A 25,874-nucleotide genomic window follows, 5' to 3' on the forward strand; every position below is an offset into this window, starting at 1 on the left:
CAAATTATTATAATTGTTTTATTGTTATAATTATTACAATTTATTTAACCAGGTAGGCCAGTTGAGAACAAGTTCTAACTTACAACTGCGACCTGGCCAAGATAAAGCAAAGCAGTGCGACAAACAACAACACAGAGTTACACAAGGGATTAACAAACGTACAGTCAATAACACAATAGAAAAATCTGTACACAGTTTGTGTAAATTAAGTAAGGGGGTAAGGCAATAAATAGGCCAGAGTGGCGAAGTAATTACAATTCAGCAATTTACACTGGAGTGATAGACGTGCAGATGAGGATGTGCAAGTAGAAATACTGGTGTGCAGAAAAACAAAAACAAATATGGGTTGGTTGGATGGATGGGCTATTTACAGATGGGCTGTGTACAGCTGCAGCAATCGGTAAGCTTCTCTGACAGCTGATGCTTAAAGTTAGTGAAGGAGATATAAGTCTCCAACTTCAGTGATTTTTGTAATTCGTTCCAGTCATTGGCAGCAGAGCAGGAAAGGGGGCCAAAGGGGGTGTTGGCTTTGGGGATGACCATTGAAATATACAGTTGAAGTCGGAAGTTAACATACACTTAGGTTGGAGTCATTAAAACTAATTTTTCAACCACTCCATAAATTTAGTGTTAACAAACTATAGTTTTGGCAAGTCGGTTAGGACATCTACTTTGTGCATGACACAAGTACTTTTTTCAACAATTGTTTACAGACAGATTATTTCACTTATAATTCACTCTATCACAATTCCAGTGAGTCAGAAGATTACATACACTAAATTGACTGTGCCTTTAAACAGCTTGGAAAATTCCAGAAAATGATGTCATGGCTTTAGAAGCTTCTGATTTGTCATGCCCTGACCTTAGAGATCCTTTTATTTCTCTATTTGGTTAGGCCAGGGTGTGACTAGGGTGGGCATTCTAGTTTTTTTTCTAGGTTGGCCTAGTATGGTTCCCAATCAGAGGCAGTTGTCATTCGTTGTAACTAATTGAGGATCATATTTAGGCAGCCTTTTCCCACCTGTTGTTTCTGGGATCTTGATTTTGTATTGTTGCTTTTGAGCCCGACAATGCTGGACGTTTCGTTTTGTTACTCTTTATTTGTTTTGTTGCTGGTTCACATTAATAAATATGATGAACCTTGGTCCAATCCTTCCAACAACGATCGTTACATGATTTGAGTCAATTGGAGGAGTACCTGTGGATGTATTTCAAGGCCTACCTTCAAATTCAGTGCCTCTTTGCATGACATCATGGGAAAATCAAAAGAAATCAGCCAAGACCTCAGAAAAAAAATTGTAGACCTCCACAAGTCTGTTCATCCTTGGGAGCAATTTCCAAACACCTGAAAGTACCATGTTCATCCGTACACAAGTATAAACACAATGGGACCATGCCGCCGTAATACTGCTCAGGAAGGAGATGCGTTCTGTCTCCTAGAGATGAATGTACTGTGGTGCGAAAAGTGCAATCAATCCCAGAACAACAGCAAAGGACCTTGTGAAGATACTGGAGGAAACAGGTACAAAAGTATCTATATCCACAGTAAAACAAGTCCTATATCAGCCCACTCAGCAAGGAAGAGTCCACTGCTCCAAAACTGCCATAAAAAAAGCCAGACTACGGTTTGCAACTGCACATGGGGACAAAGATCGTACTTTTTGGAGAAAAGTCCTCTGGTCTGATGAAACAAAAATATAACTGTTTGGCATTAATGACCATCGTTATGTTTGGAGGAAAAAGGGGGAGGCTTGCAAGCTGAAGAACACCATCCCTGCCTCGAAGCGAGTATAGAAGTAGTTTAGCTTAGCTCGTCTGGTAGTCTCGTGTCACTGGGCAGCTCTCGGCTTTGCTTCCCTTTGTAGTCTGTAATGGTTTGCAAGCCCTGCAACAAAAGCCACAAAAGCCCTTGCATTTTTCAATTTTTACTAACGACATTACACTGACTTTGAGTAAAACCTGAGTTTCTATGTATGCGGATGACTCAACACTATACTCGTCATCTACTACAGCGACTGAAATGACTGCGACACTCAACAAAAAGCTGCAGTTAGTTTCAGAGTGGGTGTTAACGTATAAGTTAGCCCTAAATATTTGTAAAACTAAAACCATTCTATTTGGAACAAAACACTCACTAAACCCTAAACCTCAACTAAATCTTGTCATAAAAAATGCGTAATTTGAGCAAGTTGAGATGACAAAACTGCATGGAGTAACACTCGATTGTGGTCACCATAGCAACACCCACCCGTAGCATGCACTCCAGCAGGTACAGTTGAAGTCAGAAGTTTACATACACCTTAACCAAATACATTTAAACTCAGTTTTACACAATTCCTGACATTTAATCCAAGTCAAAATTCCCTGTCTCAGGTCAGTTAGGATCTTTGTTTGAAGAATGTGAAATGTTAGAATAATAGTAGAGAGAATGATTTATTTCAGCTTTTATTTCTTTCATCACATCCCCAGTGGGTCAGAAGTTTACATACACTCAATTAGTATTTGGTAGCATTGCCTTTAAATTGTTTTACTTGGGTCAAACGTTTCGGGTAGCCTTCCACAAGCTTCCCACAATAAGTTGGGGGAATTTTGGCTCATTCCTCCTGACAGAACTGGTGTAACGGAGTCAAGTTTGTAGGCCTCCGTGCTCGCACACGCTTTTTCAGTTCTGCCCACAAATTTTCTATAGGATTGAGGTCAGGGCTTTGTAAGGGCCACTCCAATACCTTGGCTTTTTTGTCCTTAAGCCATTTTGCCAAACTTTGTAAGAATGCTTGGGGTCATTGTCCATTTGGAAGACCCATTTGCAACCAAGTTTTACCTTCCTGACTGATGTCTTGAGATGTTGCTTCAATATATCCACATAATTTTCCTACCTCATGATGACATCTATTTTGTGAAGTGCACCAGTCCCTCCTGCAGCAAAGCACCCCCACAACATGATGCTGCCAACCCGTGCTTCACGGTTGGGATGGTGGTCTTCGGCTTGCAAGCCTCCCCTTTTTTCCTCCAAACATAACAATGGTCATTACGACCAAACTGTTATATTTTTGTTTCATCAGACCAGAGGACATTTCTCCAAAAAGTATGGTCTTTGTCCCCATATGCAGTTGCAAACTGTAGTCTGGCTTTTTTATGGCGGTTTTGGAGCAGTGGCTTCTTCCTTGCTGAACAGCCTTTCAGGTTACGTCGATATTGGACTTGTTTTACTGTGGCTTTAGATACTTTTGTACCTGTTTCCTCCAGCATCTATACAAGGTTCTTTGCTGTTGTTCTGTGATTGATTTGTACTTTTCGCACCAAAGTACGTTCATCTCTAGGAGACAGAACGCGTCTCCTTCCTGAGCGGTATGACGGCTGCGTGGTCCCATGGTGTTTCTACTTGCGTACTATTGTTTGTACAGATGAACGTAGTACCTTCGGGCATTTGGAAATTGCTCCCAATGATGAACCAGACTTGTGGAGGTCTACATTTTTTTTCTGAGGTCTTGACTGATTTCTTTTGATTTTACCATGATGTCAAGCCAAGTTTGAAGGTAGGCCTTGAAATACATCCACAGGTTAATCTCCAATTGACTGAAATTATGTCAATTAGCATATCAGAAGCTTCTAAAGCCATGACATCATTTTCTGGAATTTTCAAAGCTGTTTATAGGCACAGTCAACTTAGTGTATGTAAACCTCTGACCCACTGGAATTGTGATGCAGTGAATTAAAGTGAAATAATCTGACTAAAGAATTGTTGGAAAAATGACTTGCACAATGTAGATGTCCTAACCAACTTGCCAAAACTATAGTTTGTTCACAAGAAATTTGTGGAGAGGTTGAAAAACGAGTTTTAATGACTCCAGTGTATGTGAACTTTCGACTTCAACTGTATATATATATATTTACATTTTTTGATGGGGATTGGATATGATGCAGGCAAATAAATTGATGGAAGCTACAATCTATCTGCAATATTAAAGCTGATCAACCCCATAGAAAAATGTATAAGTAGATAAATAAATAAAAGGCATCAAGTCTCCAAGTACACTACATGGCCAAAAGTATGTGGACACCCCTTCAAATTAGTGTATTTGGCTATTTCAGCAAGGCCCATTGGTCACAGGTGTTAAAAATCGAGCACACCGCCATGCAATCTCAATTAACGAACATTGGCAGTAGAATGGCTGTATATAAGAGCTCAGTGACTTTCAACATGGCACCATCATAGGATGCCACCTTTCCAACAAGTCAGTTCGTCAAAGTTCTGCCATTCTAGAGCTGCCCCAGTCAACTGTGAGTGGTGTTATTGGGAAGTGTCTAGGAGCAACAATGGCTCAGCTACAAAGTGGTAGGCCACACAAGCTCATACAAAGGGAACACAAAGTGTTGAAGCGCGTAGAGCATAAAAATCGTCTGTCCTCATTTGCAACACTCACCTCCGAGTTCCAAACTGCCCCTGGAAGCAACATCAGCACAATAACTGTTCGTTGGGAGCTTCATGAAATGGGTTTCCGTGGCCGAGACACATGCCTAAGATCACCATTCGCAATGGCAAGCGTCGGCTGGAGTGGTATAATGCTCACCTTCATCGGACTCTGGAGCAGTGGAAACACATTCTCTGGAGTGATGAATCTCACTTCCCCATCTGGCAGTCCGACGACAAATCTGTGTTTGGCGGATGCCAGGAGAACGCTACCTGCCCTAATGCATAGTGCCAATTGTAAAGTTTGGTGGAGGAAGAATAATGGTCTGGGGCTGTTTTTCATGGTTCGGTCTAGGCCCTTTAGTTCCAGTGAAGATAAATGTTAATGCTACAGCATACAATAACATTGTAGACGATTTTTTGCTTCCAACATTGTGGCAACAGTTTGGGGAAGGCCCTTTCCTGTTTCAGCATGACAATGCCCCAGTGCACAAAGCGTGTTCCAGAAATGGTTTGTTGAGATCGGTGTGGAAGAATTTGACTGGCCTGCACAGAGACCTGACCTCAACCCCATCGAACACCCTTGGGATGAATTGGAACGCCGACTGAGAGCCTGGCTTAATCGCCAAACATCCGTGACTGACCTCACTAATGCTCTTGTGGCTGAATGGAAGCAAATCCCCACAGCAATGTTCCAGCATCTAGTGGAAAGCCTTCCCAGAAGAGTGGAGGCTGTTAAATTTTGGAATGAGATGTTCGACGAGCAGGTATCCACATACTTTTGTCAATGTTATGTATGTTGGACATGTAAGTTTAATTTTCCTATAAAATGCCACAGGGGATGGAAAATAGGAAGGATTCCACCACAGGGAATCCTTAGCTACTGCATTTCAGTTTTAATAATTTATTTCACAGCCAAGGTTTATAACTCTACTTTGTATTGTATTTGGCAGTGTCAGACAAGCCGCCAGGTAAGCACCCTCTTCCCTCTGATCTTAGCTAAAATAAACACTTGGGTAAAGTAGGTAGGGCGCTATGCACTAAAAATAAAAAGTCCCTATGCCTGCACTTGTTCCCTTGGTGCAGAGGTAGGACAATGTATCCAGATAGAAGAATACTCAAGCTGAGTGGGTACAGTGGATGTGCATACTGTTGAACCAATAAGGTGGGGTGTGATCAGAAGAGGGTCTGTTGGTGGACAATGATTGGCTGATGGTTGTGGATGACTGGCTCTGTATGTGATATGATTGGCTGCTGGATGGGGATGACTCTGTAGAAGGTGTCGGTTCTTTGACAACCTCTCATCAATTGTCACCTCAACCTCCACTTGAAACTGTTCAGCAGGAGCAGGCAGAGTGCACTGATTGGAGATAAAATGAGGACATGCCCTGTGTGCTTTTAGCCCTGCGTTTACCCTTGTGAAACATGATCTTCAGTGCTGTCTGTTTGAAATGCAGTTGGTCTGTCTTTTTATTATAGAAGCTGTTTCTGTAGTAGTACAGGGATTGGTGTAACAGTAGTGATACAAGTACTGGTAGTATCTATCCATCATATTTCTTCAATGGTACAAATCAATCATATTCTGTTCCAGTAACTGGGAAATCCTTGTTGAAACAAGCTGGCACTTATAGAAGCAGCTATAACCTAATTGGATCCAGCAGCTGTGGGAATTAGAAAACATGGGATGTGTTACATAAAGAGAGAGAACTGCCGATATTAAAGCTACTGTGGTTGGCACCTCAGCAGTAGACCAAAGAAAATAAGATTCAAGGAAACACTTTTCCATTGAAACTACTTATTTGAGGAAAAAAGATAATTATATTATTTTATTTTGCCTCATTTCACATGGATCTGCTGTCCATAAAAGAGAAGTCTGGGTTTTTTTTTGCAATCAAAGTGTTGACTTGAATGTCAGACATCTCTTAATTGTTTAAAGCACACTGTTTTAGCCCAGTCATTATAGTAAAGGAAAACATATATATCTGGTTGGCAACTATTAACATGTCCAAACGGTGGCACCACATGTGACACCAAAAACAAATAACTTGTATGAGATGTCCTGATTTTGTTTTCATAACTTGAGTTTTCCAAACCCTTACCCAGAGTTTTCCAACACTGACACCCATTTCCAGTCCATGTGTGGTAAATGTGGTAGACTAATGAGGGAACATAACTTCTCGTTAACTCTGTGGCATCAAGGTCTGGTTACAGAAGATTAAGCTTTCAACATTCGTTGACGTTTTCACACAAATTCACCAACAGTATCTTGAACCAGAAATAGTTTCATTAGAAACAATCACCTTAAGGGAAACTGGTAGAAATGTATCACCTGGTCCACCATTCAACATTCAGTACATCCTTTCTATCACAAAATCAATAAAGTACACCACATAAAACCTAAAATTATTTAAAGAATGCAAATGTTTTCAGATACACATATGGCTCAAATAAATTCAAACAAAGTCAGCCAGTGATTTTGGGGTGGTATGTCATTGCGCAAGCTGCACATTGATTGAATCCATCTGCCATTGAACTTACAGATAGTTGGTAGCTGTTGAGGATCATTGGACAGATTGACATGTGTGGTGATGGTGACCACAGTTATTGGAGACTCCTGTGTGGCTGATCTCATGTGGTTCTCTACACTTGGAGTGCAGTAACACTGTATACTACAGTACACTTGCCTTAGTTCTAGTAAGACCTGAACATTGTTATACCAGATGCAATGTTTCAGATTGTTCCTCTGGGCAGAGTTACTGATCTGCTGTCACAAATCCTGACAGGCAGAGAAAATACAGGTCATCCCCTTGTTCTTTGATAGGTCTTTGATGACTCACAGTTCATAATCTATGCATAGTCACTTTATCCCTACCTACATGTACAAATTACCTTGACTCAGCACATTGACTTGGTACCGGTAACCCCTGTATATAGCCTCGTTTTTGTTATGTAATCTTATGTAATCTTATTGTATTACATTTTTTACTTTAGTTTATTTGACAAAAAATGTCTTAACTCTATGTCTTGAACTTCATTGCTGGTTAAGGGCTTGTAAGGAAGCATTTCACGGTAAAATTTGATTTGTTGTTCTGGGATTGATTTGCACTTTTCGCCCCAAAGTACGTTAATCTCTAGGAGACAGAATGCATCTCCTTCCTGAGCAGTAAAATGGCTGCGTGGTCCCATGGTGTTTATACTTGCGTACTATTGTTTGTACTGATGAACGCGGTACCTTCAGACGTTTGGAAATTGCTCCCAAGGATGAACCAGACTTTTGGAGGTCTACAATTTATTTTCTGAGGTCTTTTCATTTTTTCTTTTGATTTTCCCATGATGTCAAGCAAAGCGGCACTGAGTTTGAAGGTAGGCCTTGAAATAAATCCACAGGTACACCTCCAATTGACTCAAATGATGTCAATTAGCCTATCAGAAGCTTCTAAAGCCATCACATCATTTTCTGGAATTTTCCAAGCTGTTTAAACGCACAGTCAACTTAGTGTATGTAAACTTCTGACCCACTGGAATTGTGATACAGTGAATTATAAGTGAAATAATCTGTCTGTAAACAATTGTTGGAAAAATGACTTGTGTCATGCACAAAGTAGATGTCCTAACCGACTTGCCAAAACTATAGTATGTTAACAAGACATTTGTGGAGTGGTTGAAAAACAAGTTTTAATGACTCCAACCTAAGCGTATGTAAACTTCCGACTTCAGCTGTATGTGTTATAACAACACCATGGTGAATTTTTCTTGCTGGTTCCCTTTTTCTCTGCTTTTATCCAACTCTAACTTCAACTGGGTTTTGAAAGGCTGCTCTTTGTTCATTAAATTCATTTGGAAGTGTTGTTATATGCCAAATACAGTACACATGTGAGAACTGGGAAATGTCACTGAAGTGGAAAAGAATCTCAACAGTTGAAGTCTAGTGATGGTAGGATATCATTTAGACATGTCAAGATTAACATGACAACGTTTCCATTAGGGTTTATCAAACAGAGAAAATCATAGCATTTCAACCTCTCAACCATGCAGCAGATGCAATCTTTGTCACAGCTCATTTAGTGGAAAACAAATCATAAAGGTACTACATCTAGATACAATGAAGGCTTATCTCAATGTTGATCTAAACTGAGAAACTGCAACAGATTGTATTCATGTGAAGTTCCCAGTACTACAACTCAATGAAAAGGACACCCATGATGATGAATGTGTATCTTCTCGCACTTGTTAAGAGTTAGCCTTGTCTCTTTGTTATAAAATATAATATAATAATATACGCCATTTAGCAGATGCTTTTATCCAAAGCGACTTCATGCGTGCATACATTTTTTGTATTGGTGGTCCTGGGAATCGAACCCACTATCCTGGCGTTCTTGTAGCCACGACCACCGATACAAAAAATGTATGCACGTACGGTACTTCTCCTCATACAAACCTCAACATACCACTAATATACCAAACATCCCAGTGCATATAGATACTGCTCACCACCGCTTGGATACTGCATACCAAAGTTGTGAGTTTTAATGTGACTGTTGTGGTTGTTCAGGTGACGAAAAAGAACAAGGACAGAGTTTGCCATTGAGACCAGTACGATATACAGCTCCTGTGGTTCCTTGTGAGGCACATAACAAAACAGACGGCCCCAGAGGGTGAGTGGAACACACCGTAACCCACCCTCATCTCTATTGCAGTAACCAACCAGTACATCTCTCTCTCTCCAGTAGTAGCTACAATGACATTTGTGTTGAGATTGAACATTCTCTTTCTTGCTGTCTTTCTCTTTCTTCTCCTTTCTCCCTTTCTCCATCTCAGACACATTGTGAGAGAGCAGAGGGAAACATGGATGAATATGGAGCTCTCCAGCTTCCTCTGATTAAAAGAACGGAGGGCCAGAACACATCCAGTGCATGTCCTCCTGAGCCAAAGTCTACTGCCACCAGTACCTGTCTACTGCCAGCTAACTCCACCCCATGCAAAATACTTAATTGGTTTGATAAGTGGCAACTCGTCACTAGATTCCATAGCAGTACTCCATAGTTCCATAGCAGTACTCCACCCCTTTTCATCTTCTTCCTGAAACTAGGAGTTTTTTCCTCTGTTTAGGTGGATCCTCTCCTATGTTTGGATACTGTTGTGTCATTCACTCAGAATAACTAATTTGCACTGCCCACTCATTCATTACCTTGGGCCCTTAGGGGCTGTGTCAGTTTTTTCCCTTTTTTTCCTCTTTTCCTTCATTTGCGCCAAAGCTGTGGAACAATAGTATGTTAAGGGGGGAAGAGAGAAAGAAAAATAATAAAGAAAAGGGAAAAATGGAGGGTTCCTCTTCATAATATAAGTGTTTATACGTAATTATTTATTATTATGAGCAGCTGAAAAACAATTAAAACATTTTTTTTCCTGTGTTTGAGGAAGGGGAAGAGTGGACCCAGGGGTCCCAAGATCGAATCCCGCCTCAGTCAGAAATAAAATCTTTAGTCTCCAAAAGTGATGTTATTTTTCACATTGGTGAATTTAAGGTTACTTGAGTTAATACGTTGATTGTGGTAGTATAATTAGAACATATAGAAGTGTTGTTCTGATGAGGTTACCTTGTTACCTTGCTCATGCAATTATCTTGAATCAGTTATTGTTTCATATTTGTCACATATTTGACAATTTACTATATGAGAGACATGTATTTTTGTTATCAAATCAAATCAAAGTTTTTTTGTCACGTGCGCCGAATACAACAGGTATTACCTGATATAAGTACAAACATGTTACATATTTTACAATTTACTATATGAGAGACACATATTTTTGTCATCAAATCCAAGTTTATTTGTCACGTGCGCCGAATACAACAGGTGTTTCACCTTACAGTGAAATGCTTACTTACAGGCTCTAACCAAAGGTGCAAAAAACAAAAGGTGTGTGTGTGTGTGTGTGTGTGTGTGTGTGTGTGTGTGTGTGTGTGTGTGTGTGTTTGTGTGTAAGTAAAGAAATAAAACAACAGTAAAAAGACATTTGAAAAAAGAGTAGCAAGGCATCGGTTAGTCAGGCTGATTGAGGTAGTATGTACATGTAGGTATCGTTAAAGTGACTATGCATATACAGAGGGGCAAAAAAGTATTTAGACAGCCACCAATTGTGCAAGTTCTCCACTTAAAAAGATGAGAGAGGCCTGTAATTTTCATCATAGGTACACTTCAACTATGACAGACAAAATGAGAAAACAAAATCCAGAAAATCACATTGTAGGATTTTTAATGAATTTATTTGCAAATTATGGTGGAAAATAAGTATTTGGTCACCTACACACAAGCAATATTTCTGCCTCTCACAGACCTGTAACTTCTTCTTTAAGAGGCTCCTCTGTCCTCCTCTTGTTACCTGTATTAATGACACCTGTTTGAACTTGTTATCAGTATAAAAGACACCTGTCCACAACCTCAAACAGTCACACTCCAAACTCCACTATGGCCAAGACCAAAGAGCCGTCAAAGGACACCAGAAACAAAATTGTAGACCTGCACCAGGCTGGGAAGACTGAATCTGCAATAGGTAAGCAGCTTGGTTTGAAGAAATTAACTGTGGGAGCAATTATTAGGAAATGGAAGACATACAAGACCACTGATAATCTCCCTCGATCTGGGGCTCCACGCAAGATCTCACCCTGTGGGGTCAAAATGATCACAAGAACGGTGAGCAAAAATCCCAGAACCACATGGGGGGACCTAGTGAATGACCTGCAGAGAGCTGGGACCAAAGCAACAAAGCCTACCATCAGTAACACACTACGCCGCCAGGGACTCAAATCCTGCAGTGCCAGACGTGTCCCCCTGCTTAAGCCAGTACATGTCCAGGCCCATCTGAAGTTTGCTAGAGAGCATTTGGATGATCCAGAAGAAGATTGGGAGAATGTCATATGGTCAGATGAAACCAAAATAGAACTTTTTGGTAAAAACTCAACTCGTCGTGTTTGGAGGACAAAGAATGCTGAGTTGCATCCAAAGAACACCATACCTACTGTGAAGCATGGGGGTGGGAACATCATGCTTTGGGGCTGTTTTTCTGCAAAGGGACCAGGACAACTGATCCATGTAAAGGAAAGAATGAATGGGGCCATGTATCGTGAGATTTTGAGTGAAAACCTCCTGCCATCAGCAAGGGCATTGAAGATGAAACGTGGCTGGGTCTTTCGGCATGACAATGATCCCAAACACACCGCCCGGGCAATGAAGGAGTGGCTTCGTAAGAAGCATTTCAAGGTCCTGGAGTGGCCTAGCCAGTCTCCAGATCTCAACCCCATAGAAAATCTTTGGAGGGAGTTGAAAGTCCGTGTTGCCCAACAACAGCCTCAAAACATCACTGCTCTAGAGGAGATCTGCATGGAGGAATGGGCCAAAATACCAGCAACAATGTGTGAAAACCTCGTGAAGACTTACAGAAAATGTTTGACCTCTGTCATTGCCAACAAACGGTATATAACAAAGTATTGAGATAAACTTTTGTTATTGACCAAATACTTATTTTCCACCATAATTTGCAAATAAATTCATTAAAAATCCCACAATGTGATTTTCTGGATTTTGTTTTCTCATTTTGTCTGTCATAGTTGAAGTGTACCTATGATGAAAATTACAGGCCTCTCTCATCTTTTTAAATGGGAGAACTTGCACAATTGGTGGCTGACTAAATACTTTTTTCCCCCACTGTATGATGAACAGAGAGTAGCAGAAGCTTAAAAAGAGGGGTTGGCGGGTGATGGGACACAATGCAGATAGCCTGGTTAGACAATGTGCGGGAGCACTGGTTAGTCGGGCCAATTTAGGTAGTATGTAAAGTAATGTATTGTTAAAGTGAATATGCATATAAGATAAACAGAGAGTAGCAGCGTAAAAGAGGGGGTTGGGGGGAGGCACACAATGCATGGCTTGGGGGTAAAAACTGTTGAGAAGCCTTTTTGTCCTAGACTTCGCACTCCAGTACCGCTTGCCATGCGGTAGTAGAGAGAACAGTTTATGACTGGGGTGGCTGGGGTCTTTTACATTTTTAGGGCCTTCCTCTGACACCGCCTGGTGTAGAGGTCCTGGATAGCAGGCAGCTTTGCCCCAGTGATGTACTGTACGCACTACCCTCTGAAGTGCCTTGCGGTCGGAGGCTGAGCAATTGCTGTAACAGGCAGTGAGTGATGCAACCGGTCAGGATGCTCTCAATGTTGCAGCTGTAGAACCTTTTGAGGATCTCAGGATCCATGCCAAATCTTTTTAGTTTCCTGAGGGGGAATAGGCTTTGTCGTGCCCTCTTCACGACTGTCTTGGTGTGTTTGGACCAATCTAGTTTGTTGTTGATGTGGACACCAAGGAATTTGAAGCACTCAACCTGCTCCACTACTGCCCCGTCGATGAGAATGGGTACGTGCTCAGTGCTCCTTTTCCTGTAGTCCACAATCCTCTCCTTAGTCTTGGTTACGTTGAGGGATAGGTTGTTATTCTGGCACCACCTGGCCAGGTCTCTGACCTCCTCCCTATAGGCTGTCTCGTCATTGTCGGTGATCAGGCCTACCACTGTTGTGTCGTCAGCAAACTTAATGATGGTGTTGGAGTCATGCCTGGCCATGCAGTCATGGGTGAACAGGGAGAACAGGAGGGGACTGAGCATGCAGCCCTGGGGAGCTCCAGTGTTGAGGATCAGCATGGCAGATGTGTTGCTACCTACCCTCACCACCTGGGGGCGGCCTGTCAGGAAGTCCAGGACCCAGTTGCAGAGGGAGGTGTTTAGTCCCAGGATCCTTAGCTTGGTGATGAGCTTTGAGGGTACTATGGTGTTGAACGCTGAGCTGTAGTTAATGAACAGCATTCTCACATAGGTGTTCATTTTGTCCAGGTGGGAAAGGGCAGTTTGGAGTGCAATAGAGATTGCATCATCTGTGGATCTGTTAGGGCGGTATGCAAATTGGAGTGGGTCTAAGGTTTCTGGGATAATGGTGTTGATGTGAGCCATTACCAGCCTTTCAAAGCACTTCATGGCTACAAATGTGAGTGCTATGGGTCTGTAGTCATTTAGGCAGGTTGCCTTTGTGTTCTTGGGCACAGAGACTATGGTGGTCTGCTTGAAACATGTTGGTATTACAGACTCAATCAGGGATATGTTGAAAATGTCATTGAAGACACCTGCCAGTTGGTCAGCACATACCCGGAGCACACGTCCTGGTAATACTGTACGTCTGGCCCCGCAGCCTTGTGGATGTTGACCTGTTTAAAGGTCTTACTCACGTCGGCTACGGAGAGCGTGATCACACAGTCGTCCGGAACAGCTGATGCTCTCATGCATGCCTCGGTGTTGCTTGCCTCGAAGCAAGCATAGAAGTGATTTAGCTCGTCTGGTAGACTCGTGTCACTGGGCAGCTCGCGGCTGTGCTTCCCTTTGTAGTCTGTAATAGTTTGCAAGCCCTGCCACATCCGACGAGCGTCGGAACTGGTGTGGTATGATTCAATCTTAGCCCTGTATTGACGCTTTGCCTGATGGTTCGATGGTTCGTCGCAGGGCATAGCAGGATTTCTTGTAAACTTCCTGGTTAGAGTCCAGCACCTTGAAAGCAGCAGCTCTACCCTTTAGCTCAGTGCGAATGTTGCCTGTAATCCATGGCTTCTGGTTGGGGTATGTACGTACAGTCACTGTGGGGACGATGTCCTCAATGCACTTATTGATAAAGCCAGTGACTGATGTGGTGTATTCCTCAATGTCATCGGAAGAATCCCGGAACATGTTCCAGTCTGTGATAGTAAAGCAGTCCTGTAGTTTAGCATCTGCTTCATCTGACTGTTTTTTTATAGACCGAGTCACTGGTGCTTCCTGCTTTAATTTTTGCTTGTAAGCAAGAATCAGGAGGATAGAGTTGTGGTCGGATTTGCCAAATGGAGGGCGAGAGAGAGCTTCGTACGCGTCTTTGTGTGTGGAGTACAAGTGATCTAGAATTGTTTTCCCTCTGGTTGCACGTTTAACATGTTTATTAGATTTGGTAGAACTGATTTAAGTTTCCCTGCATTAAAGTCTCCGGCCACTAGGAGCGTCGCATCTGGGTGAGTGGTTTCCAGTTTGCTTATTTCCTTATACAGCTGACTGAGTGCGGTCTTTGTGCCAGCATCTGTCTTTGCTGGTAAATAAACAGCCATGAAAAGTATAGCTGAGAACTCTCTAGGCAAGTAGTGTGGCCTGCAAAATCTAGAGACTTCATGCACTAGCTGTTGTTTACAAATATGCACAGACCGCCCCCCTTCGTCTTACCGGAGTGTGCTGTTCTATCCTGCCGGTGCAGCGTGTATCCCACTAGCTGAATATCCATGTTGTCATTCAGCCACGATTCCGTGAAGCATAGGATATTACAGTTTTTATGTCCCGTTGGTAGGATATTCATGATCGTACCAGTTTATTGTCCAATGATTGCACGTTGGCGAGTAATATTGACGGTAACGGCAGCTTTCCTAGTTGCCTTCTGCGGGTCTGGACGAGGCATCCGGCTCTTAGTCCTCTGCGTTGCTTCCTTTTGCAAATAATTGGGATGTCTGCCCTGTGGGGTGTTTGGAGAATATTGTGTGAGTCCTGCTTGTTGTTGTTGTTGTTGAAGAAATATTTGTCTAATCCGAGGTGAGTGATCACTGTCCTGACATCCAGAAGCTCTTTTCTTCCGTAAGATACGGTTGCAGAAACAAAATAATTTACAAATATCGTGAAAAAAACACATAATAGCACAATTGGTTGGGAGACCGTAAAACTCATATTGAAATGTTGACCTACAAATAATATTGACCTACAAATAAGTTGTGAAATGACCTGTCCGGATTTGTCATAGACACTTGCTAAAAAACTTTAATGAGCAAGCCTTCCTTCATGAACTGGCCTCTGTAAAATGCTAAAGAATCAGCTTGATCCCCTCTGTCGAAGACACATGGACCTTCTTTTTTTATATTTTCAGTGGTATTGTTAACAAACACACCCCCATAAATAAATCAAGAATTAAAAAACAGGTTCAGCCCTGGGTCGATCATGACCTTGCGGAGTTACTTCACCTCAAGAATATCTCCGACCTTTTTAACCTGTCTCTCCTTTCTGGAGAGGTTCCCATTGCTTGGAAGGCAGCCACGGTCCGTCATTTATTTAAGGTTGCAGTGAAACATCCATAACCTGAGTGGAAACCAGATTATATACCAGAGAGAATACTATAGACATCAAGAAAGGCAGTCAGTTGATGCTTGACAAGTTTTTCCAAAACTTTTGATAAATAGGGCAAAATAGAAATAGGCCTATAACAGTTAGGATCAGCTCCCCCTTTAAAGGTCCTCAATGATGTCACCATTGCCCTTGATTCTAAGCAATGTTGTGCTGCTATTTTTATTGACTTGGCCAAAGCTTTTGATACGGTAGAACATTCCATTCTTGTGGGCCGGCTAAAGAGTATTGGTGTCTCTGAGGGGTCTTTGTCCTGGTTTGCTAACTACCTCTCTCAAAGAGTGCAGTGTATAAAGTCAGAACATCTGCTGTCTCAGACACTGTCTGTCACCAAGGGAGTACCTCAAGGCTCGACCATAGGCCCCACGCTCTTCTCAATTTACATCAACAACGTTGCTCATCTAGCTAGCTAACTTAGGTGATGCTGTCTAACTTGCAACTTCACAGAAGTGAAGAAACAACCTTAGCTGGATTCATATTTTGCCTTGTCATGAAATGTTAGCTAGCTAGCTACCACCACAACTCCTGGCTATCTACCCATGTTGCTAGTAAATTGTCGATGACAATGGCTGTCCTTTACTTAAATTGGCAACTATTAGCATGCAACAATATAACGAATTACAGTATGATTTATTAGCTATTACTCTCGGATCTTACCTTGTAAGTTGAAAAATGAAATTCCCACCACATTTCTATCAGGATTGCTTTTGGTCGAGCTAGCTCCAGTCAACCAGCTTGCTTTTTCCTTTCACATCTTCCATAATTCAAAGATGGAAGGACGCTATTGTTGTGTCCTTCTTCCAAAGAAGGAGAATCTATACACGATTGGCTTATGAAACATGGACAACTGAACGGTGATTGGACATATTTGACAGACTTGTGTGAATTAAGTGACGCCAAAGGAGCCATGCTCTACCAACTGAGCTACAGAGGACTAAATATATTTAGTTTATTAAGTGATGAATGTTCACAACGACCGATCTATTGTTATATGCGTCATTCCAGTACGGTCATATAATGTAGGAGTATGTCATACAACAGGGTAATATACAGGGTACAATATTACAATATTACCACATGAAAAAGTCATAGATATTGGACAAATAGCTGATATACTACAGAAGATGTGGGTGTAAAATCCCTCCAGTTACAGTTCTGCGGTGGAGGGATTCAAACTTGATCTTCACGTCAGTGTGGGCTGCCGAGTACCTTTTCTCCATGCTCTCCCATTTATCAGAGAACAGAGATATGAGAGCACAGAGAGCAGGACTGTGTCATCTCCTCCCCCTAGAAGAGGTACGGCTGTGGAAGCACTGGGCTGGGAGAGAGCTCTCCTCTGGGAGGGCCTATGAATTTCTCCAACATGTTCTTTCCTTGCTGCAGAAACGAGTAAGACAAACCTTTTAACAGCCATAGTATCGCCCCGAGGACATGTGCATTTCTCTTTTCTGTTGAAGTTTATACCCTCGTTGGCATGTGTGCGTGCATATGCATGCATCGGCGAAAAGGAGTGTGTGTGTGTGTTTATCTGGGTGTGTGTGAGTGTGTGAGTTCAACCAGCCAAACTTCAAAAGTTTGGTTTACAGAGTGTATTGGATTCCCCAAGCTCAGCATTCTGTAAATTATTCAGTGTTGGGACTCCTAGTTTGGAGGATTATTGGCTGACTGTCCATCACGTGCAACACAGCTCCTTGCACCTCACTGCCTGATTCTCAGAAGTAAGAGAAATCAAAATAATCAGGAATAGCTGTTACTATCAAGCCTACATTCTCACTAACAGGATATTCATGATTGTTTTTCAGACTTTCAGACTTGTTAAAGCTGGTTAAAAATAGTACCCACTAAGCCTCTTTCACATACTTAAATTATCTCCTGAAAACTCCTGGAACTCAGAAATAAACCTCTCCATATTATCTGTGTTTGATTCCACCAAAAACTCTTCAAGAGCCAATGGTGATTTGTTTTTGTCCAAATGTAACCTAGCTGCATTTCCAACCAGGAACCTCTTATGTTTAATTAACATTATGCACCCTATTCTAAAGGATTCTAAAGGGTTCATCCGTTCGCAGGGGTGGTCCAAAATAAATGTTGGTCCATTTGTGTCCTCTCAGTGAATTTTTTTCATTTTACTAGGCAAAGTCAGTTAAGAACAAATTCTTATTTACAATGACGGCCTAGGAACAGCGGGTTAACTGCCTTGTTCAGGTGCAGAATGACAGATTTGTATCTTGTCAGCTCAGGATTCGATCTAGCAAAGTTTCTGTTACTGGCTCAACACTAACCACTAGGCTACCTGCCGCGAATGCAAGGAGCTCTCTAGTTCTGGGTTTTAGGAAGTGTATTATGTTGATGTTTTGGCAGCTTTCATTTATCTCAGTCACATTATAGTCTGTTAGAGATTCTTTGGCGGGGTTAATGTTTGGGAAATGATGCCCATGAACGTTTGACTTTTCAGCTTCATTAACAGTAAGAGGATTGCTGTGTTCGAATACCCATACTAACATAGTATATACTCATTAAGTATGTAGTATACATTATATACTATTAGTTAATTTTAGTGTACTGTAAACGAACAACATCCTTTCAGTTGAGTATACTAGCGCTTCGCCTGTCTACCGGAAGTTGATGCTATGCAACCTCTTGCTAGCTTGTTAGTATAAGAAATTACTAGCAAGACATCATACGACTTCAGGTATGTTCATAAATTAATGATGTAGTGCCATTCTTAAATTCAGAGTGTTGTCAGATTGTCCTTTCGTAAATTCAAAGCGCACACTGGACGCCTGGCCCGAGGAGTAAGGTTGATCAGAGCGTTCTGACCTCTCAACGCCAGCAGTCAAGCACCCAAGCTAACTGGCTAACGTTGGCTAGCTTGCTAGCTACTTCCAGACACAAATGAGAGAACACCTCACTCTGACCATTTTACTATCCCTAGAACTCACTGCGCACATTGAGCAGCGTGAGCAGCGACAACGTCATCCAAAGACATGGCAGCCATTGGATGAATATAAAATGTTAATATCTTCAGCTGTTAGTGAAAAAAAAAAACACTGGCCTCAGCAACAATTATTTGAATAATTCAATGGATGTTTTGTGCACAAAAGTGATAGCTAATGTGTCTTATTAGGAATTATGTGTCTGTCTATGGAAATTGTCTTTCTGGGCCAGGCATCAGTAAAACGCAGTATTGAAGCAAAACTGCAGGAGCAATTGAAACCGTGCTTCAAGACCTGAACCCTGGCCCCTTAGTACCAGTCAGAAGTTTGGACACACCTACTCATTCAAGGGTTTTTCTTTATTTTTACAATTTTCTACATTGTAGAATAATAGTGAAGACATCAAAACTATGAAATAACACATATGGAATCATGTAGTAACCAAAAAAGTGTTAAACAAATCAAAATATATTTTAGATTTTAGATTCTTCAAAGTAAACACCCTTTGCCTTGATGACAGCTTCGGACACTCTTGGCATTTTCTTAACCAGCTTCACCTGGAATGCTTACCCAACAGTATTGAAGAAGATCCAACATATGCTGAGCACTTGTTGGCTGCTTTTCCTTCACTCTGCAGACCAACTCATCCCAAACCATCTCAATTGGGTTGAGGTCAGGTGATCGTGGAGGCCAGGTCATCTGATGCAGCACTCCATCACTCTCCTTCTTGGTCTAATAGCCCTTTCACAGCCTTGAGGTATGTTGGGTCATTGTCCTGTTGAAAAATAAATGACATCCCACTAAGCGCAAAACAGATGGGATGGCGTATCAATGCAGAATGCTGTGGTAGCCATGCTGGTTAATAAATCACCAACAATGTCACCAGCAGAGCACCCCTACACCATCACATCTCCTCCTCCATGCTTCATGGTGGGAACCACACATGCGGATATCATTATTTGACCTACTCTGCGTCTCACAAAGACATGGTGGTTGGAACCAAAAATCTCCAATTTGGACTCATCAGACCAAAGGACAGATTTCCACCGGTCTAATGTTCATTTCTCATTCCATGGCCCAAGCAAGTCTTTTTCTTATTGGTGTCCTTTAGTACTGGTTTCTTTGCAGCAATTCGACCATGAAGGCCTGATTCACGCAGTCTCCTCTGGCCAAGGCTTTAACCTGGCCAAGGCTTTCGACTCTGTCAATCACCGTAATCTTATCGGCAGACTCAACAGACTTGGTTTCTCAAATGACTGCCTCGCCTGGTTCACCAACTACTTCTCAGATAGAGTTCACTGTGTCAAACCGGAGGGCCTGTTGTCCGGACCTCTGGCAATCTCTGTAGGGGTACCACAGGGTTCAATTCTCGGGCCGACTCTTTTCTCTGTATATATCAATGATGTCGCTCTTGCTGCGGGTGATTCCCTGATCCACCTCTATGTATACGACACCATTCTGTATACATCTGGCCCTACTTTGGACACTGTGTTAACAAACCTCCAAACGAGCTTCAATGCAATACAACACTCCTTCCGTGGCCTCCAACGCTCTTAAAACGCTAGTAAACTAAATACATGCTCTTCAACCGATCGCTGCCTGCACCCGCCCGCCCGACTAGCATCACTACTCTGGACGGTTCTGACATAGAATATGTGGACAACTACAAATACCTAGGTGTCTGGCTAGACTGTAAACTCTCCTTCCAGACTCATATTAAACATCACCAATCCAAAATTAAATCTAGAGTCGGCTTCCTATTTTGCAACATAGACTCCTTCACTCACTCTGCTCAAACATACCCTCGTAAAACTGACTATTCTACCGATCCTCGACTTTGGCGATGTCATTTACAAAAAAGCCTCCAACACTCTACTCAGCAAACCGGATGCAGTCTATCACAGTGCAATCCATTTTGTCACCAAAGCCCCATATACCACCCACCACTGCAACCTGTAGGCTCTCGTCGGCTGGCCCTCGCTACATATTCATCGCCAGACCCACTGGTTCCAGATCTATACGTCTTTGCTAGGTAAAGCTCCGCAATCTCAGCTCACTGGTCACCATAGCAACACCAACCCATAGCACCGCTGTTACGAATCCCTTTTGGCCCGACAGTCTAGGGGGGGATGGCAATGAGACCCGTAACATAACTCATGCAAATTCTAATAGTGACAAAGTAAAAGTGAGAACGAAATAACTACGACAACTGAAATCTATCGTCAAACTCAGGGTTTATTAGTAAACACACGGTAATGGGGGGAGCAGGAAAAGGGGCTGAGCTGGACCCAAGGAAAGAAACAATAAGTATTCAAAAACACCCCTAAGCTAGACTAGCCTACTTTAACAACAGCTAACTAACTAACCAAAAATACAGTGGGTGGTCCGCCCAGTTCTAACTAGTGTATTTAACAAAGTTTACCTACGGGTAGTGTATGCCCATGGGCGACTTGTCTTGGTTCCCCCTTTTCCCACCAGCAAACAAACAACATAACCAAAAACAATACTCACAGGTGAGGACAAAGTAATATGGAGGTGCTCAACAAAAGAGAGATCAATACATAAAGAGAGCGTGAAACAGAGAGACCTACAGACATGGCATTTACAGAGAAATTGAGCTCTAGAGCAAACAACTGACAGGGTTTTTAAACAAAGGGAAAGGAACGGTGATTGGGTAGGAAACAGGAGGAGGTGTGTCTTCCGATTGATGATTGGTGACTGATTGGGGAGTGATGATTTTCACCTGTGAGGGGAGAAGGAGAGAAAAGAAACACACACAGGATACACACACAGGATACTTGTATCCGTAACAACCGCACTCCAGCAAGTATATCTCAATGGTCATCCCCAAAGCCAATACCTCCTTTGGCAGCCTTTCCTTCCAGTTCTCTGCTGCCAATGACTGGAACGAATTGCAAAAATCGCTGAAGTTGGAGACTTATATCTCCCTCACTAACTTTAAGCATCAGCTATCTGAGCAGCTTACCGATCTCAGCAGCTGTACACAGCCCATCTGTAAATAGCCCATCCAATCTAGCTACCTCGTCCCCATATTGTTTTTATTGACTTTTTGCTCTTTTGAACATTTCTACTTGCACATCATCATCTGCACATCTATCACTCCAGTGTTAATATGCTCAATTGGAATGACTTCGCTACTCCGGCCTATTTATTGCCTTACCTCCTCACGCCATTTGCACACACTGTACAGTATATAGACTTTTTCTATTGTGTTATTGACTGTACCTTTGTTTATTCCATGTGTAACTCTAAGTTGTTATTTGTGTCGCACTGCTTTGCTTTTTCTTGGCCAGGTTGCAGTTGTAAATGAGAACTTGTTCTCAACTGGCCTACCTGGTTAAATAAAAGTGAAATAAAAAAAATAAACAGTAGATGTTGAGTTGTTTCGGTTACTTGAACTCTGTGAAGCATTTATTTGGGCTGAAAATTCTGATTATGGTAACTCTAATGAACTCTGGGTCTTACTTTCATGTGGCGGTCCTCATGAGAGCCAGTTTCATCATAGCGCTTGATGGTTATTACGAATGCATTTGAAGAAACTTTCAAAGTTCTTGAAATTTTCCACATTGACTGACCTTCATGTCTTAAATTAATAATGGACTATCATTTCTCTGCTTATTTGAGCATACCAAATATTCTGTATACCACCCCTACCTTGTCACAACACAACTGATTGGCTCAAAAGCATTAAGAGGGAAAAAAAATCCACAAATGTACTTTTAATAAGGCACACCTGTTAATTGAAATGCATTCCAGGTGACTACTTATGAAGCTGGTTGAGAGAATGCCAAGAGTGTGCAAAGCTTTCATCAAGGCAAATGGTGGCTACTTTGAAGAATATCAAAAAAATATATATATTTTGATTTGTTTAACACTTTTTTGGTTACTACATGATTCCATATGTGTTATTTAATAGTTTCGATGTCTTCACTATTATTCTACAATGTACAAAATTATCTATATCCACAGTAAAATGAGTACTATATCGACATTACCTGAATGGCCACACAGCAAGGAAGAAGCCACTGCTTCAAAACTGCCATAAAAAAGGCCAGACTACGGTATGCAACTGCACATGGGGACAAAGATCGTACTTTTTGGAGAAATGTCCTCTGTTCTGATGAAACAAAAATAGAACTGTTTGGCCATTATGACCATTGTTATGTTTGGAGGAAAAAGGGGAGGCTTGCAAGCCGAAGAACACATCCCAACCGCACGGGGGTGGCAGCATCATGTTGTGGGGGTGCTTTGCTGCAGGAGGGACTGGTGCACTTCACAAAAAGATGGCATCATGAGGAAATAATATTATGTGGATATATTGAAGCAACATCTCAAGACATCAGTCAGGAAGTTAAAGCTTGGTCACAAATGGGTCTTCCAAATGGACAATGACCCCAAGCATACTTACAAAGTTGTGGCAAAATGATTTAAGGACAACAAAGTCAAGGTATTGGAGTGGCCATCACAAAGCTCTGAACTCAATCCTATAGAAAATGTGTGGGCAGAACTGAAAAAGTGTGTGCGAGCAAGGAGGCCTACAAACCGGACTCCCAGACAGCCAGAATTCATCCAATTTATTGTGGGAAGCTTGTGGAACGCTACCCGAAACGTTTGACCCAAGTCATATAATTTAAAGGCAATGCTCCCAAATACTAATTGAGTGTATGTAAACGTCTGACCCACTTAACATACTGCTTGACTAGTTGGACCCAAGCTTGCTGTACAACATTAAAACCTATTCAGTCTGTCTACAAACAGGCTCTCAAAGTGCTTGATAGGAAGCCCAATAGCCATCATCATTGTCACATCCTTAGAAAGCATGTGCTCTTGAGTTGGGAAAATCTTGTGCAATACACTGACGCATGTCTTGTATTCAAGATCCTTAATGGCCTGGCTCCCCCTCCACTCAATATTTTTGTTAAACAGAAAACCCAGACATATGGCAGCAGATCCACAAGGTCTGCCATGAGAGGTGACTGTATAGTTCCCCTAAGGAAAAGCACCTTTAGTAAATCTGCATTCTCTGTGAGAGCTTCCCATGTCTGGAATACACTGCAATCAGACACACATAACTGCACCACATATCACACTTTCACAAAATGCTTGAAGACATGGCTAAAGGTCAATCAGATTTGTGAACATGGTCCCTAGCTGTGTGTTGCCGCTTTCCATGTTGTCTGTTGTCTGTAGCTTGTGAGGTGTGGAAACACTTTGTTACTTTTATAAATTTTGTCTTGCTGCTTTTTGTTTTATGCTGCTCTGTCTGTATGCTACGTCTTGCTTGTCCTATGTTGCTCTGTCTGTATGCTATGTCTTGCTTGTCCTATGTTGCTCTGTCTGTATGCTATGTCTTGCTTGTCCTATGTTGCTATGTCTTGCTTGTTCTATGTTGCTATTGTCTATATTGTAATTGTTTTTAATAACCTGCCCAGGGACTGCGGTTGAAAATTAGCCGGCTGGCTAAAACCGGCACTTTTACTGAAACGTTGATTAATGTGCACTGTCCCTGTAAAAATAAAAATAAACTCAAACTCAAACTCAAACTGGAAATGTGATGAAAGAAATAAAAGCTGAAATAAATCATTCTCTCTACTATTATTCTGACATTTCACATTTTTAAAACAAATTGCCGATCCTAACTGACCTAAAACAGGGATTATTTACTAGGATTAAATGTCAGGAATTGTGAAAAACTGAGTTTAAATGTATTTGGCAAAGGTGTATGTAAACTTCTGACTTCAACTGTATGTATGTGTGAGTGTGTGTGTGAGTGAGTGCGTGCGTGCGTGCGTGCGTGCGTGCGTGTGTGCGTGCGTGCGCGTGCGTGCTGTAAGAGTGAGTTAGCTATCATGCTTTAATTGTAATTGTTGCATTAGCTCCTTGCTAATTCACAGTTATTTCCAGGCTAACAAACAAATCACGAATCTACAGCCATTAACATACTGTTGTCCTGCACATCTAATGTGCTTCCTAGTGTGAATCGTCAGGTACTTACACTGAGTGCACAGAACATTATGAACACCTGATCTTTCCATGACATAGACTGACCAGGTGAATCCAGGTGAAAGCAATGTCTCTTATTGATGTCCCTTGTTAAATCCACTTCAATCAGTGTAGATGAAAGGGAGGAGACAGGTTAAAGACGGGTTTTTAAGCCTTGAGACAATTGAAACATGGATTGTGTATGTGTGTCATTCAGAGGATGAATGGGCAAGACAAAAGATTTAAGAGCCTTTGAACGGGGTATGGTAGTAGGAGCCAGGTGCGCCGGTTTGTGTTAAGAACTGCAACGCTTCTATTTTTTTCACGCTCAACAGTTTCCCATGGTTATCAAGAATGGTCAACTACCCAAAGCACATCCAGCCAACTTAACACAACTGTGGAAAGCATTGGAGACGACATGGGCCAGCATCTCTATTGAACACTTTTGACACCTTGTAGAGTCCATGCCCTGAATTGAGGCTGTTCTGAGTGCAAAAGGGGGATTGCAGCTCAATATTAGGAAGTTGTTCTTTATGTTTTCTACACTCAGTGCATTTATTGTATTTTCTAAAATGTTTGTCATTGTTACGATGCTTGATTACAAAAGACCCAGTCTGATATTGACATTCAAGTGACGACGCACAAATCTACAGCCATCAACATACTGTTGCCCTGCACATCTAATGTGCTTCCTTGTGTCTATCGTCAGAATAAACACCAATCAACTGGGACTCCTTGCTGAGTAGTCCTTTCTTTTAAAAACTATGCAAGAGTGTTACGAAGTACGATCACATCTGTTACACTGGCGCTGAGACCCGTCTTCTTGTCTTCCTGGGACATCTATTACATCTGCTAACTCTCAGATATATCTTGTCTAGTGGATGTGAGTGAAAAGGACATGGATAACTGCTAACAGCAACTTAATGCCACAACTTCATCAGCCAATTAGATAAATGGTATCTGCTTTATAGTTTTCAATGATAATGGTTTTGATGATAATATCAATGCTTCTTCAAACCAATGGGGAGAAATTAAATCTACATAAATTACTGAGAAGAAATGTAGACTATAAAATAACTTTAAAATGGGAGTCATGGAGCTAATTTTGACGGAAACAGTCTTTCAGGCTTCCTCGCTTGTGAGAGTTTGTATACACTACGAGGGAATGTTGTGGGTTCAGCGGTAATTCAAAGGAAACTAAGAGACCACATAAACATTGGCATAGTTAGTCAAGTGTAAACACTCTGGTTCAAATCAGACCACATTAGCGGCCAACAAACACCTTGTCGCCCTGCTCTGGAACA

Source organism: Oncorhynchus clarkii, chromosome 1 (genome assembly GCF_045791955.1).
Source record: "Oncorhynchus clarkii lewisi isolate Uvic-CL-2024 chromosome 1, UVic_Ocla_1.0, whole genome shotgun sequence".
NCBI classification, from domain to species: Eukaryota; Metazoa; Chordata; class Actinopteri; order Salmoniformes; family Salmonidae; genus Oncorhynchus; species Oncorhynchus clarkii.